Source organism: Tachyglossus aculeatus, assembly GCF_015852505.1.
Source record: "Tachyglossus aculeatus isolate mTacAcu1 chromosome 12 unlocalized genomic scaffold, mTacAcu1.pri SUPER_6_unloc_2, whole genome shotgun sequence".
Classification (NCBI taxonomy): domain Eukaryota; kingdom Metazoa; phylum Chordata; class Mammalia; order Monotremata; family Tachyglossidae; genus Tachyglossus; species Tachyglossus aculeatus.
The window spans coordinates 12,230,465-12,242,702 of NW_024044829.1; the positions used below are offsets into that span (position 1 = coordinate 12,230,465).

Sequence of the window (12,238 nt, forward strand, 5' to 3'; positions counted from 1 at the left end):
GCCTATTTCCATCACCGGGGTGGAGGAGGGAGACTACTGGTATTCGGGTAATGGGAAATTCTGTTGGACGTGGGGAGAATATTTAAACATAACCATGATCACTTTTAATTATAACGTTAGTGCAGCCTGTGCTAATTTAAAGCTTGTTTGTAATAATATGTCTTTATTAGGGTTGCACATTGGTAATTGTATCAGCCCCTCCTGATGAGAGCGAAATGAATGCCACACCCTCCTCTGGGATGTTCCGACGGATCTAGTGGACTCAGTAGCTTGGCTAGAGTAAGTGGAGGAGGCCACGAAAGTGATACTACAAGCCCTGGCTGATGCACAGCAAGACAAGAACCGCATCATGCTCCATGTAACCAAAGCCAGACTTCAGATACGAACACTGAACCAAAAGATGGTGGCAGACTGTGGGTGGTTCTCATGTCTGTCGGGGTGCGGGAGTGTGGGAACGGGACATTGGTCCCTGTGGATCGTGCTAGGGTGCTTCGTGCTCTGCAAAGCTTTGGTGCTTGGATGCTGTTACTCACACAGTCCCTCCACCAAGACTACTGTGGTCCCCAGCTCCAGGTTGCTCTAAGTGTACGGAGTGGGCGAGGTGGGTGGAGTGTGGGAAGAGTGTCCTATCTGTGAATTCACCCCCTTCCACCGCCTGAGCAACCCACAGCGTCCCCCCCCCTCCCCCCGCCCACCACCCCTGGCCTAGTCTACTGGTATCCCCAGCTCTAGGTATACGGAGGGGGTGAAGGAAGGGGTGGAGTGTGAGAAGAGTACCCTATCTGTGAATTCAACCCCTTCCTCCACCTGAGCAACCCACAGCAAGGACACAGAACTGCTATACTACAAGGTTGCCAAACGGGAACTGTCCCAATCAGGTAGACATCCTGGGAATAAGGGGAGGACTAACCGGTATGAGTGGGCTTCGAATATAAGAGGCATTGCTGCCATTTTTAGTTGTAGGCGTTTAAACTGAGCCCTGCAGAGCGTGTCCAGCTGATTAGGACTCGAACCCCCTCCTTCGCTTGCTTGCTGCGCTACAGCTATGTGAGTACACCCAATAAGAAAGCGGAAGTGATCACTGTGGCTCAGTGTCTGGTCTTTGGCTCATCATCGCCCAATCTAAAGAACCCAGAGCCGCCCTCTGGTCTCTGACCCCAGCTGACTTGTGGGACATCTCCCCAAAGAGGGACCGTGAGAAGGTTAGCACCAGAGGAGCAGAGTGTGTGGGCTGGGTTGTAGAAGGACAGAAGGGAGGTGGGGTAAGAAGGGGCAAGATGGGGGAGAGATTTGAAGCCAATAGTAAGAAGTTTTGCTTGATACGGAGGTTCATAGGCAAACACTACATTGCCTAGGATACAAGCAAAGCATATTGGATACAGTCCCTGTACCACATGGGGCTCACAGTTTCAATCCCCATTCTACAAATGAGGTAACTGAGGCCCAGAGAAGTGAAGTCAGTTGCCCAAGATCCCACAGCAGATAGGTAGCAGAGCTGGGTTTGCAACCCAGATCCTTCTGACTCCCAGGTACCTCTCCTTCCAAATATGCCAGGTGGATATATGCCTGGTGAATGTGACAGAACCCCTGGATTGGTGGTGGCTCACAGATGGTGAAAGTGAAAGCACCCCTGGTGCTGTCTCCCCCTTCTAGACTGTGAGCCCGTTGTTGGGTAGGGACCCTGTCTATTTGTTGCCAACTTATACTTCCCAAGCGCTTCGTACAGTGCTCTGCACACACGAAGCGCTCAATAAATGCAATGAATCCTTGACTCTGCTCTCTCATTAACCCCATGTATCCAATCTGTCACCAAATCCTTCCAGTCTCACCTTCACAACATCTGCCCTTTCCTCTCTATCCAAACCAGTACCAAATTAGTATAATTACACATTCTATCCCGACTAAATTATTGCATCAACCTCATTTCTGACCTCCTGATCTCCTGCCTCTCCCCACTTAAGCCCATACTTCACTCCACTGCCTGGATAATCTTTCTAAAGAATAGTTCAGGGCATGTCACCCAAATCCTCAAAACTCTCCATGGTTGCATCAATATAAATAAATGTAATTATAGATATGTAGATATATACATAAGCGCTGTGGTGTGGGGAGACGGGTAGAGCAAAGAGAGGGAGTCAGGTGTATGGGGAAGGAGGAGGAGCAAAGTAAACGTGGGGCTCATTCTGGGAAAGCTTCCTGGAGGAGGTGAGCTGTGGAGCTGTGGAGTAGGGCTTTGAATGGGGGAAGTGTGCTAGTTTGTTGGATATGAGGAGGGAGGACATTCCAGGCCAGAGGTAGGACGTCGGATTGACGACGGGACAGGCAAGAAAGAGGAAGAGTGAGGAGGTTAGCAGCAGAGGAGAGGAGTGTGTGGGCTGGGCTGTAGCAGGAGAGGGAGAGCAGGGTGGAGCGCACATATGAAGCCCAAACATGGAGAGGTGGGATTTTTTCTGGCTCCAAACCATGCTCTGGGTTGAGCTCCATGGTGAGGAAAGGGAGATTCAAGCTGCGTTAAAACAATGGGCCAGAGTTGTCCCTGTAACATGTGGAGAGGGGTCTCCAAGATGCTATTTCTGTGGAGACGAGACTACCTCTCCCCTCTTCCTGTCCCCTTTCACCTGTGGCACTGAAGGCCTGACCTGCTGCCACTTCAGAGTGCCCCTGCAGTTTTCAGAAGGTGCCTCTTTGCCTAAATTCATTGCCTCTACCCACTTGCCGCCCGCACCCCTTACCAGTCCTAGGGCCTGGCTCCATTGTCAGATTTGCTCCAGTGGTCCAAGACTGCTGCCCCATTCCCGCACACAACCTGATGTTGAGGTGTGGCTCCCAGCCCCTTTCCCGGAGTGTATCCCTCAGTGATTTCTGGAGCCACTACCACTGTAGGACTCTTTCAACCCCTGCCCCATCACATCTTGGGATGGACCCTTAGTGCTAGGTATTTTCCCAGTGTCTTGGAATCTGTTGTCGTTATTACCACACACCGCCCCCGCCCGCGCCCCCGCCCCCCAACCCCCCCACCAAGATCACGTCATTCTGAGATGGCAGATCAGGAAACAAAGTGGAAATCTGTGGACCATTCATTGGAGGTGGGACTAAGAGTGATGAGCGGGTGTCATTGGAGACTGATTGCCGCCAACTTCCTGCTCAGTTACCAAAGAGAAGCCACAAACCCAGCTGATAGCACAAGGGCTAATAAATGTTCATTCCCTAGGGGAGAGTCTTCTGGAGAGCCAAAGGGAGCTGACTGTGTCAGAATGGGAAGCAGCCTGCGTAGAGCACGGGCCTGGGCGTCAGAAGGTCATGGGCTTTAATCTTGGCTCTACCACTTGAATGCTCTGTGATATTGGGCAAGTCACTACACTTATCGCTGCCTCAGGTATCTCACCTGTGGGACTGAGACCATGAGCCCCACATGGGACAGAGACTATGTCCAACCTGATTGGCTTGTACAGTGTCCCACGCTTAGTACAGTGCCTGGCATATAGTAAGGGCTTGACAAATGCCATAAGTATTATTATTATTATTAGAATTGGAGAGTCCGAGGCCGAGAGAGGAGGCGAGGACCCTGAGAGGGAGGAAATCCAAAGTGCTGCTTAGTCCAAATACATACGATGCTCTGTGTTGTATCTCTGCCCCACTAGAGGCTTCATGCCCACATTACCAGCAGCCCCCCAAGGGAGGTGGAATGGAGAATTCGGGAGCTCATCAAGTGGTGATCACCTGCCTGTTTCTGCAGGTGAGGGAAGCAGTGACTAAAGAAATAGAAACTCCTTTCTATTGACTTTCAAGAATTCAATTTTCTTGTACACTCCTATCTTTCATCGCTGATTCCTTATTACAAACCAGATCAAACACTATGCTTCTCTAGAATCAGCTTTCTTACTGTTCCCCAGTCTTATCTATCTCACCACCAACCTTTTTCCACATCTTCCCTCTGGACTGGAATTCCCTCCTCCTCCGTATCTTCAGGACCACCAATCTACCCATTTTAAGGCCTTATTACAGTCATATCTCCCCCAAGAGGTCTTTCCTGATTTTTATTTCAGTAGAACTTGTTATATACTTGATATGTGCTAAAGAAAACCATACTAAGCACTGGGGTAGATATGAGATAATCAGTTTAGACAAAGTTCCTACTATATATAAAGGTCACAGTCTTAATCCTCATTTAACAGATGAGACAATTTAAGATGCAGAAAAATTGAGTGACTTGCCCAAGTTCACACAGCAGACAAGTGGTGGAGCTGGCATTAGAACCCAGGTCTTCTGACTCCCAGGTCCATGCTCTTTCCATTAGACCCCACTGCTTCTACATAGATCCAATTAAGCCATCTTTTTCACAGCTTCCATTCCCTTCTTCCTTGTCTCTACATTTAGAATGGTGATTGGGCATTTGATAGTCACCTTACCCGACAGCATTTGTGTACATATCTATACATCATATATTATAAATCACTTATTCACATTAATGTTTGTCTCCCCTACTAGACTCTAAGTACAATGTGGACAGGTAACATCTCTACCAACTCTGTTGCATTGTTCCTACTTGTGCACTATTTCCCAGCACCTAGTAAAGTGCTGTCTGAACAGAGTAAGTTCTTAATAAATACTGTTACTACTACTCTCCCAATCTCTTAGTACAGTGCTTTGCACACAGTAAGTGCTCAATAAATATGATTGATTGATTCATTGACTGTGGGTAGGGAGCATGTCATTTCATCATTCTGTACTTCCCAAGCACCTAATTCAGTGGGTGCTCAATAAATGTGGCTGCTGCTGCTGTTGCTGCTGCCCTTGAGAAGCAGCGTGTCCTAGTGGGAAGAGCATAGGCCTAGGAATCAGGAAATTTGCAATCTAATTCCAGCTTCACTCCTTGCCTGTTGTTTAACTTTGGGCAATTCATTTAACTTCTCTGGACCTGAGTTTCCTCATCTGTAAACAGTGGTTTCTAGATCTCTTCTCTATCCCCTTTAGACTGTGAGTCCTATGTGGAATAAGGACTTTTTCCTACTTGATCATCTGTGACCTTGGGCAAGCCACTTAACTTATCTGTGCCTCAGTTACCTCATCTGTAAAATGGGGATTAAAACTGTGACTGTAAAATGGGGACAATCTGAAATCCTTGTATCCCCCCAGCGTTCCAAACAGTGCTTCACACATAGTAAGTGCTTAACAAATACCATAATTATTATCATCTACCCAAACCTTTATTATAGTGCTCAGTACATAGTAAGCACTTAAAATATACCACGAGTTTTGGAAATTGGGGGTGAGAAAGAAGAAAAGAATGGTGTGCTGAGATTTGGGGTAATGGGAATAAATCAGGGACCATACCGGGGAGGGACAAGATTGTAAGAACTTTCCTCTTAGAACCATCCTCAGAGCCACCTTCATGTCCATGTTCCTCAGGCTGTAGATGATGGGATTCAGGGAGGGAGGTAGCACATTTTATAGCATGGGAACCAGTAGTTCGGTGACAGATGGAGCATCTCGACTCGTTTGGGTAATGTCAAAGCAACCGGTCCTGAGGAAAAGAGTGACTGCAACAAGGTGGGGCAGACAGATGGAGAAGGCATTGGACCGGCCCTCTGCTGATGGCACCCTCAGCACATCAGAGAAGATGTGAATGTAAGAGATAACGATGAGTATAAAACAGGTTGAAGCTAAGCAGATAGTGATGGCCACACTCACCTCTTCAGCCACATGTGAATCTGAACATGCCAGCTTCACTAGCTGGGATCCATAACAAAAGAACGGGTGGATCTTTTAATTCCCTAATTACCTAATTCCCAAGCACCTAATTCAGTGGGTGCTCAATAAATGTGGCTGCTGCTGCTGTTGCTGCTGCCCTGGAGAAGCAGCATGTCCTAGTGGAAAGAGCATAGGCCTAGGAATCAGGAAATTTGCAATCTAATTCCAGCTTCACTCCTTGCCTGCTGTTTAACTTTGGGCAATTCATTTAACTTCTCTGGACCTGAGTTTCCTCATCTGTAAAAAGCCATTATATGTGGAGAAGGTTTGGACCACAGAAGGATAAGGAGAATATGCTGGCTGTGTGCATGGTGGCATGCAGAGTGCTGGTGATTCATTCATTCATTCAATCGTATTTCCTGAACGCTTACTGCGTGCAGAGCACTGTACTAAGCGCTTGGGAAGTACAAGTTTGCAACATATAGAGACGGTCCCTTCCCAACAGCGGGCTCACAGTCTAGAAGGGACCAGGTTCTGGTCACCATCTGCACACAGGCTCCCCTGCTGCTTACCACCTCATATTGCAGAGGGTGGCAGATGGCCATGTAGCAGTCGTATGACATTACCGTGAGGAGAAACGCTTCTGAACCAGCAAAGAAAGAAAAAGACTTGAGGGGTCAGCCCAGGAGCGAGATGGAGTTGCTGTGGGTTATGGAGTTGATAATAGATTAGGGGATGATGACTGTGATGATACCAATATTGAGGAAGGACAGGTTTTTCAGGAAGAAATACATGGGGGTGTGGGGGTGTGGAGGTGTCGATCAAAGGGGGTAGCAGTGATGATGAGATTCCCCATTATGGCCAACAGGTAGACCAGGAGGAACTGTGCAGTGTGAACTAGCTGCAGCTCCCAGACATCGGAGAATCCCATGAGGAGGAATTCAGTCACTGTGGTGAAGTTGGCCATACCCGGAGAGATTTTGTGAATTGACTATGGATAGAAATAGGGGAAGAATTGTCAGGATTACAGGGAAGACTACCCTAAAGAGAGGGCCGTGTGGAGTGGATGAAGCTGGAGCGGCTTTGAGTTTGACAGATTGAGTCCCAACATTGCAACTGATTCTAGTGTTTCCTCGACTAGTTATTCAACTGCTACTGACACTTGTTGACAGGACTATATTTGGATTGCCATTAAATCTTATAGTCAGTCTTTTCTCTGCAATATGGTACTTTGCTGCAGTCATTTCCGCTTATGAATGACCCAGATTATCTAAAAAACCATCATATGCATTCTACAACATGCTGCACCCCCGCCTAACTACTCATTATACTCCACCACAGCAGGGACATTGTTGGCAGGATTAAGTAAGTGTAAATGAGGCTTTATCTTGATCCTTCCAGAAAAGACACAGTGCTGTATTTACATGGATGAAGTGTCTAAGAATAGCCGAGTTGGATTCGACTGTGTAGGTGACACAAGGAAAAAGAAATATTTGGGGTGGTGAGAGATTCATTCATTTAATCGTACTTATAGTATCAGTAGTATAGATTAGTCAGGGAAAACTTCCTAGATGAGATGCAATTTTAGAAGGGCTTTGAAAATGGGGAGATCAGTGATCTGTCATGTACGAAGGCAGAGGGAGTTCCAGGGAGGGTGTGAGCAAGGGGTCAGTGGCGAAAGAGAAGAGAGCAAAACATGATGAGTAGGTTGGTATTAGAGGAGCAAAGTGTGCAGATTGGATTGCAGCTAGAGAGGAACGAGGATAAGTACAGAGTAAAAGTTCTTCACTTCAGCACTTCTGAACACCAAACCACCCTTAGCATTACTGTATGTTTATCAAGTTACTTACTGTTTATATTCATTCACTCAATTATTCGTCTTCCAGCTTTGCTTCCCCTTGTGTGTTCTTTCTTCTCCTAAGTAGAAATGATTTATTTATGGGCATCTCTCCCATTAGTCTCTAAGATCCTTGAGATCCAGGACTCTTTCTTTTACTGTCTTGAACACTTCCAAATGCTTAGCTTATTCTGTTGTATTGTATTCATCCAAGCACTTAATACACTGCTCTGCATATAGTAAGCACTCAAAAATACCAGACTGCTTGCTTGATTATCTCACTGCTCCACCTACAGTAGGTGCTGTATCACAAGGCCCACCCTACTCCAGCACTTAATATTTTGTATCTGCTCTCTGTGACATCATTATCTGCCAATTTTATTATTGCCATAGCATATTGATTGTTTAACTACACCCTGTGATGCCATCGCCTACTTATATCATTGCTACTGTTTTATTGCTTCTGCATCTCAATTGTTAACCTCCCACCGTACTGTCACTCGCCCAGCTGACCTCACCATGAACTTTCAATTCCCTTGCTCCCAACTGTCATTCCCATTCCTCACCTTCCCCTTCCCCTCTCCCACCCAGCTCTTTTCCCTCCCTCTCCCCCACCAAGACCACTCCCCCTCACCCCCTACCAAGGATTCCTCTGTACCAGCGCAGGTCCTCCGCTCCTCCCTCCCGGCCCCCTCCCTCCCCTTCTCCCCGCCCCCACCCCATCCCACTTCTCCTTTCCCATCGCCACCCCCCTTCCCACTCTCCCTGCCCAGGCCCCCGCAAACTCATCCCAATTCAAACCCTCCCCACCCCTTGCACCCTTCCCCCTCCCTCCCCTCCCTCGACAGCTGCTGCCAAGTGTGGCCTCTAGTACCCCCGCTCTGTTTTAAGTAAAATCCCTTTCATCCTGGACCTATTCCTTTCCAGCTCTCTACTCCTCCTCGCCCTAACTGAAACTTGGCTGTCTCCAGACGACACGGTCTCTTCTGCTGCTCTCTGCAGTGCAGGCCTCTTCTACTCCCACTCCCCCAGACTCACCGGAAAAGGAGGAGGTGTCGGCTTCCTTCTCGCCCCCCAATGTCGCTTTCGCACTATCCCTCCTCCCCCTTCCCTTTCCTTCCCTTCCTTTGAAGCCCACATTATTCGCCTCTACCACCCCCTCCAGATTCTTGTAGCCATAATCTACCGCCTTCCCGGCCCCACTTCCAACTTCTTTAACGACTTTGACCCCTACCTCACCTTCCTCCTCTCCTTCTCCATGCCCACTCTGATCCTCGGAGACTTCAATATCCACATGGATATCCCTAACGACTCCTCTGCCGCCCGCCTTCTATCTCTCCTTGACGCTGCCAACCTCTTCCGCCACCCCACCTCACCCACTCACCAACTTGGTCATACCCTAGACCTCATCATCTCCTACCGTTGCACTGTGTCCACCCTCACCAACTCTGAAATCCCTCTCTCTGATCATAATCTTCTCACCTGCCTCCTCACTCACACTCCTTTCCCCTGTAAATCCGTATTACTCCCTCACAGAGATCTCCGCTCTCTGGACCCCACCCATCTTTCGGAGCGCCGCACACCCCACCTCGCCGCCCTCTCCTCTCTACCCAGTCTTGATGATCAAATTACTGCTCTCAACTCTACCCTTTCTACTCAGCTAGACTCACTCGCTCCCCTTTCCCTTCGCCGCTCTCGCACCACTAACCCACAGCCCTGGATCATTGCCACTGTCCGCCTCCTTCGCTCTTATGCTCGAACTGCCGAACGCTGCTGGCGAAAGTCTAAACACCATGCCAACCTCGTTCACTTCAAGTTTATCCTTTCCTGCCTTAACTCAGCCCTCTCTTCTGCCAGACAAAACTATTTCTCCTCCCTTATTGACACCCATGCCCATCACCCCCGCCAGCTCTTCCGTACACCTAACTCCCTTCTCAGGCCCCCGGTTCCTCCCCCTCCTCCTTCCCTCACCCCCAACGATCTGGCCTCCTACTTCATTAACAAAATCAAATCCATCAGGTCCGACCTCCCCAAAGTCTCTTCCCCCCTTTCTCCATCCCCCCGGCTCTCAACACTCTCTGCTACTCTCCCATCCTTCCCAGCGGTATCCTCAGAGGAGCTCTCCTCCCTCCTCTCAAGTGCTACTCCGGCCACCTGTGCTTCTGACCCCATTCCCTCTCATCTCATGAAATCTCTCGCTCCATCCCTTCTCCCCTCCTTAACTTCCATCTTCAACCGCTCACTCTCCACTGCTTCCTTCCCCTCTGCCTTCAAACATGCCCATGTCTCTCCCATCCTAAAAAAACCTCTCTTGTCCCCACCTCACCTTCTAGTTATCGCCCCATATCCCTCCTACCATTCCTTTCCAAACTCCTTGAACGAGTTGTCTACACTCGCTGCCTAGAATTCCTCAATAACAACTCTCTCCTCGACCCCCTCCAGTCTGGCTTCCGTCCCCTACATTCCACGGAAACTGCCCTCTCAAAGGTCACCAATGACCTCCTGCTTGCCAAATCCAACGGCTCATACTTGGTCCTAATCCTCCTCGACCTCTCAGCTGCCTTTGACACTGTGGACCACCCCCTTCTTCTCAACACGCTATCTGACCTTGGCTTCACAGACTCCATCCTCTCCTGGTTCTCCTCTTACCTCTCCGGTCGTTCTTTCTCAGTCTCTTTTGCAGGCTCCTCCTCCCCCTCCCATCCTCTTACTGTGGGGGTTCCCCAAGGTTCAGTGCTTGGTCCCCTTCTGTTCTAGATCTACGCGCACTCCCTTGGTGACCTCATTCGCTCCCACGGCTTCAACTATCATCTCTACGCTGATGACACCCAGATCTACATCTCTGCCCCTGCTCTCTCCCCCTCTCTCCAGGCTCGCATCTCCTCCTGCCTTCAGGACATCTCCATTTGGATGTCTGCCTGCCACCTAAAGCTCAACATGTCGAAGACTGAACTCCTTGTCTTCCCTCCCAAATCTTGCCCTCTCCCTGACTTTCCCATCTCTGTTGACGGCACTACCATCCTTCCCGTCTCACAAGCCCGCAACCTTGGTGTCATCCTCGACTCCGCTCTCTCATTCACCCCTCACATCCATGCCGTGACCAAAACCTGCCGGTCTCAGCTCCACAACATTGCCAAGATCCACCCTTTCCTCTCCATCCATACCGCTACCCTGCTCATTCAAGCTCTCATCCTATCCCGTCTGGACTACTGCATCAGCCTTCTCTCTAATCTCCCTTCCTCGTGTCTCTCTCCACTTCAATCCATACTTCATGCTGTTGCACGGATTATCTTTGTCCAGAAACGCTCTGGGCATATCACTCCCCTCCTCAAAAATCTCCAGTGGCTACCAATGAATCTGCGCATCAGGCAGAAACTCCTCACCCTCGGCTTCAAGGCTCTCCATCACCTCGCCCCCTCCTACCTCACCTCCCTTCTCTCCGTCTACAGCCCACCCCGCACCCTCCGCTCCTCCACCGCTAATCTCCTCACCGTACCTCGCTCTCGCCTGTCCCGCCATCGACCCCCGGCCCACGTCATCCCCCAGGCCGGGAATGCCCTCCCTCTGCCCATCCGCCAAGCTAGCTCTCTTCCTCCCTTCAAGGCCCTACTGAGAGCTCACCTCCTCCAGGAGGCCTTCCCAGACTGAGCCCCTTCCTTCCTCTCCCCCTCGTCCCCCTCTCCATCCCCCCATCTTACCTCCTTCCCTTCCCCACAGCACCTGTATATATGTATATATGTTTGTACATATTTATTACTCTATTTATTTATTTATTCATTTTATTTGTATATATCTATTCTATTTATTTTATTTTCTTAGTATGTTTGGTTTTGTTCTCTGTCTCCCCCTTTTAGACTGTGAGCCCACTGTTGGGTAGGGACTGTCTCTATATGTTGCCAATTTGTACTTCCCAAGCGTTTAGTACAGTGCTCTGCACATAGTAAGCGCTCAATAAATACGATTGATGATGTTGATGATGATGATGATGAAATTTTAAAGTGGATTTGGGGGCATTTCCTCCAAGGGTCCAATCTCGTCTTTAGGATTTTCCCGAGGGGATGGTGTACCAGAAAGAAATTCCTGGCAATGACCTCCAAATGGAAAATAGTGTGGTGGAAATCCATGTCCTCTGCTTTCCTCCCACTCCCTCTTAGCTGGGCCATCATGAACAGTGGGCAGCCTGAGGCTCAGAGAACTCTCTTGGATCTCAGCAAGGCTCAGCATCCCTGTTGAGAAACCAACTACTTGCAGATTTCTACATGGCAGCGTGGTGTCTGCTCTAATCACTGGCAAAGCCTAGCAACATCTCATCCCCAACCATTGTGCTACTGCTACCCACCCACCTCCTCCAACCAGCAACAATTCAACCATCTCCTCTGGGTATCACCGGATTAAGTTGTTATTGCTGTCATTCATTCAGTTGTAATTGATGTCATTTACCTCACCGACCTTACCATGACCCTTCAATCGCCCCCACTCCTATCAGCCCATCCTGTTCCTCTCCTCCCACCACTTCTCCTCTACCACCCAACTCCTCCCCTCCCCTTGTGCCGCCTCCACCCCTTCCCCCCAGTCCCATCCCTGTCCTCCTGTCCCATCGCCACACCTCCTCCTCCTCCTCCTTTTCTGTCCCCCGTAAACTCACTCCCATCCAAACCCTCCCCAGCCTTCGAGCTGTCCTCTCCCCAACTACCCCCTCCACAGCTGCTG

General features: G+C 49.3%; 1 pseudogene; it reads right to left on the minus strand.

Annotated features, from left to right (window-relative positions):
• Nucleotides 1-307: 307 nt before the first annotated feature.
• Nucleotides 308-12,238, minus strand: part of LOC119921368 — a 35,370-nt pseudogene continuing 23,439 nt past the window's right edge.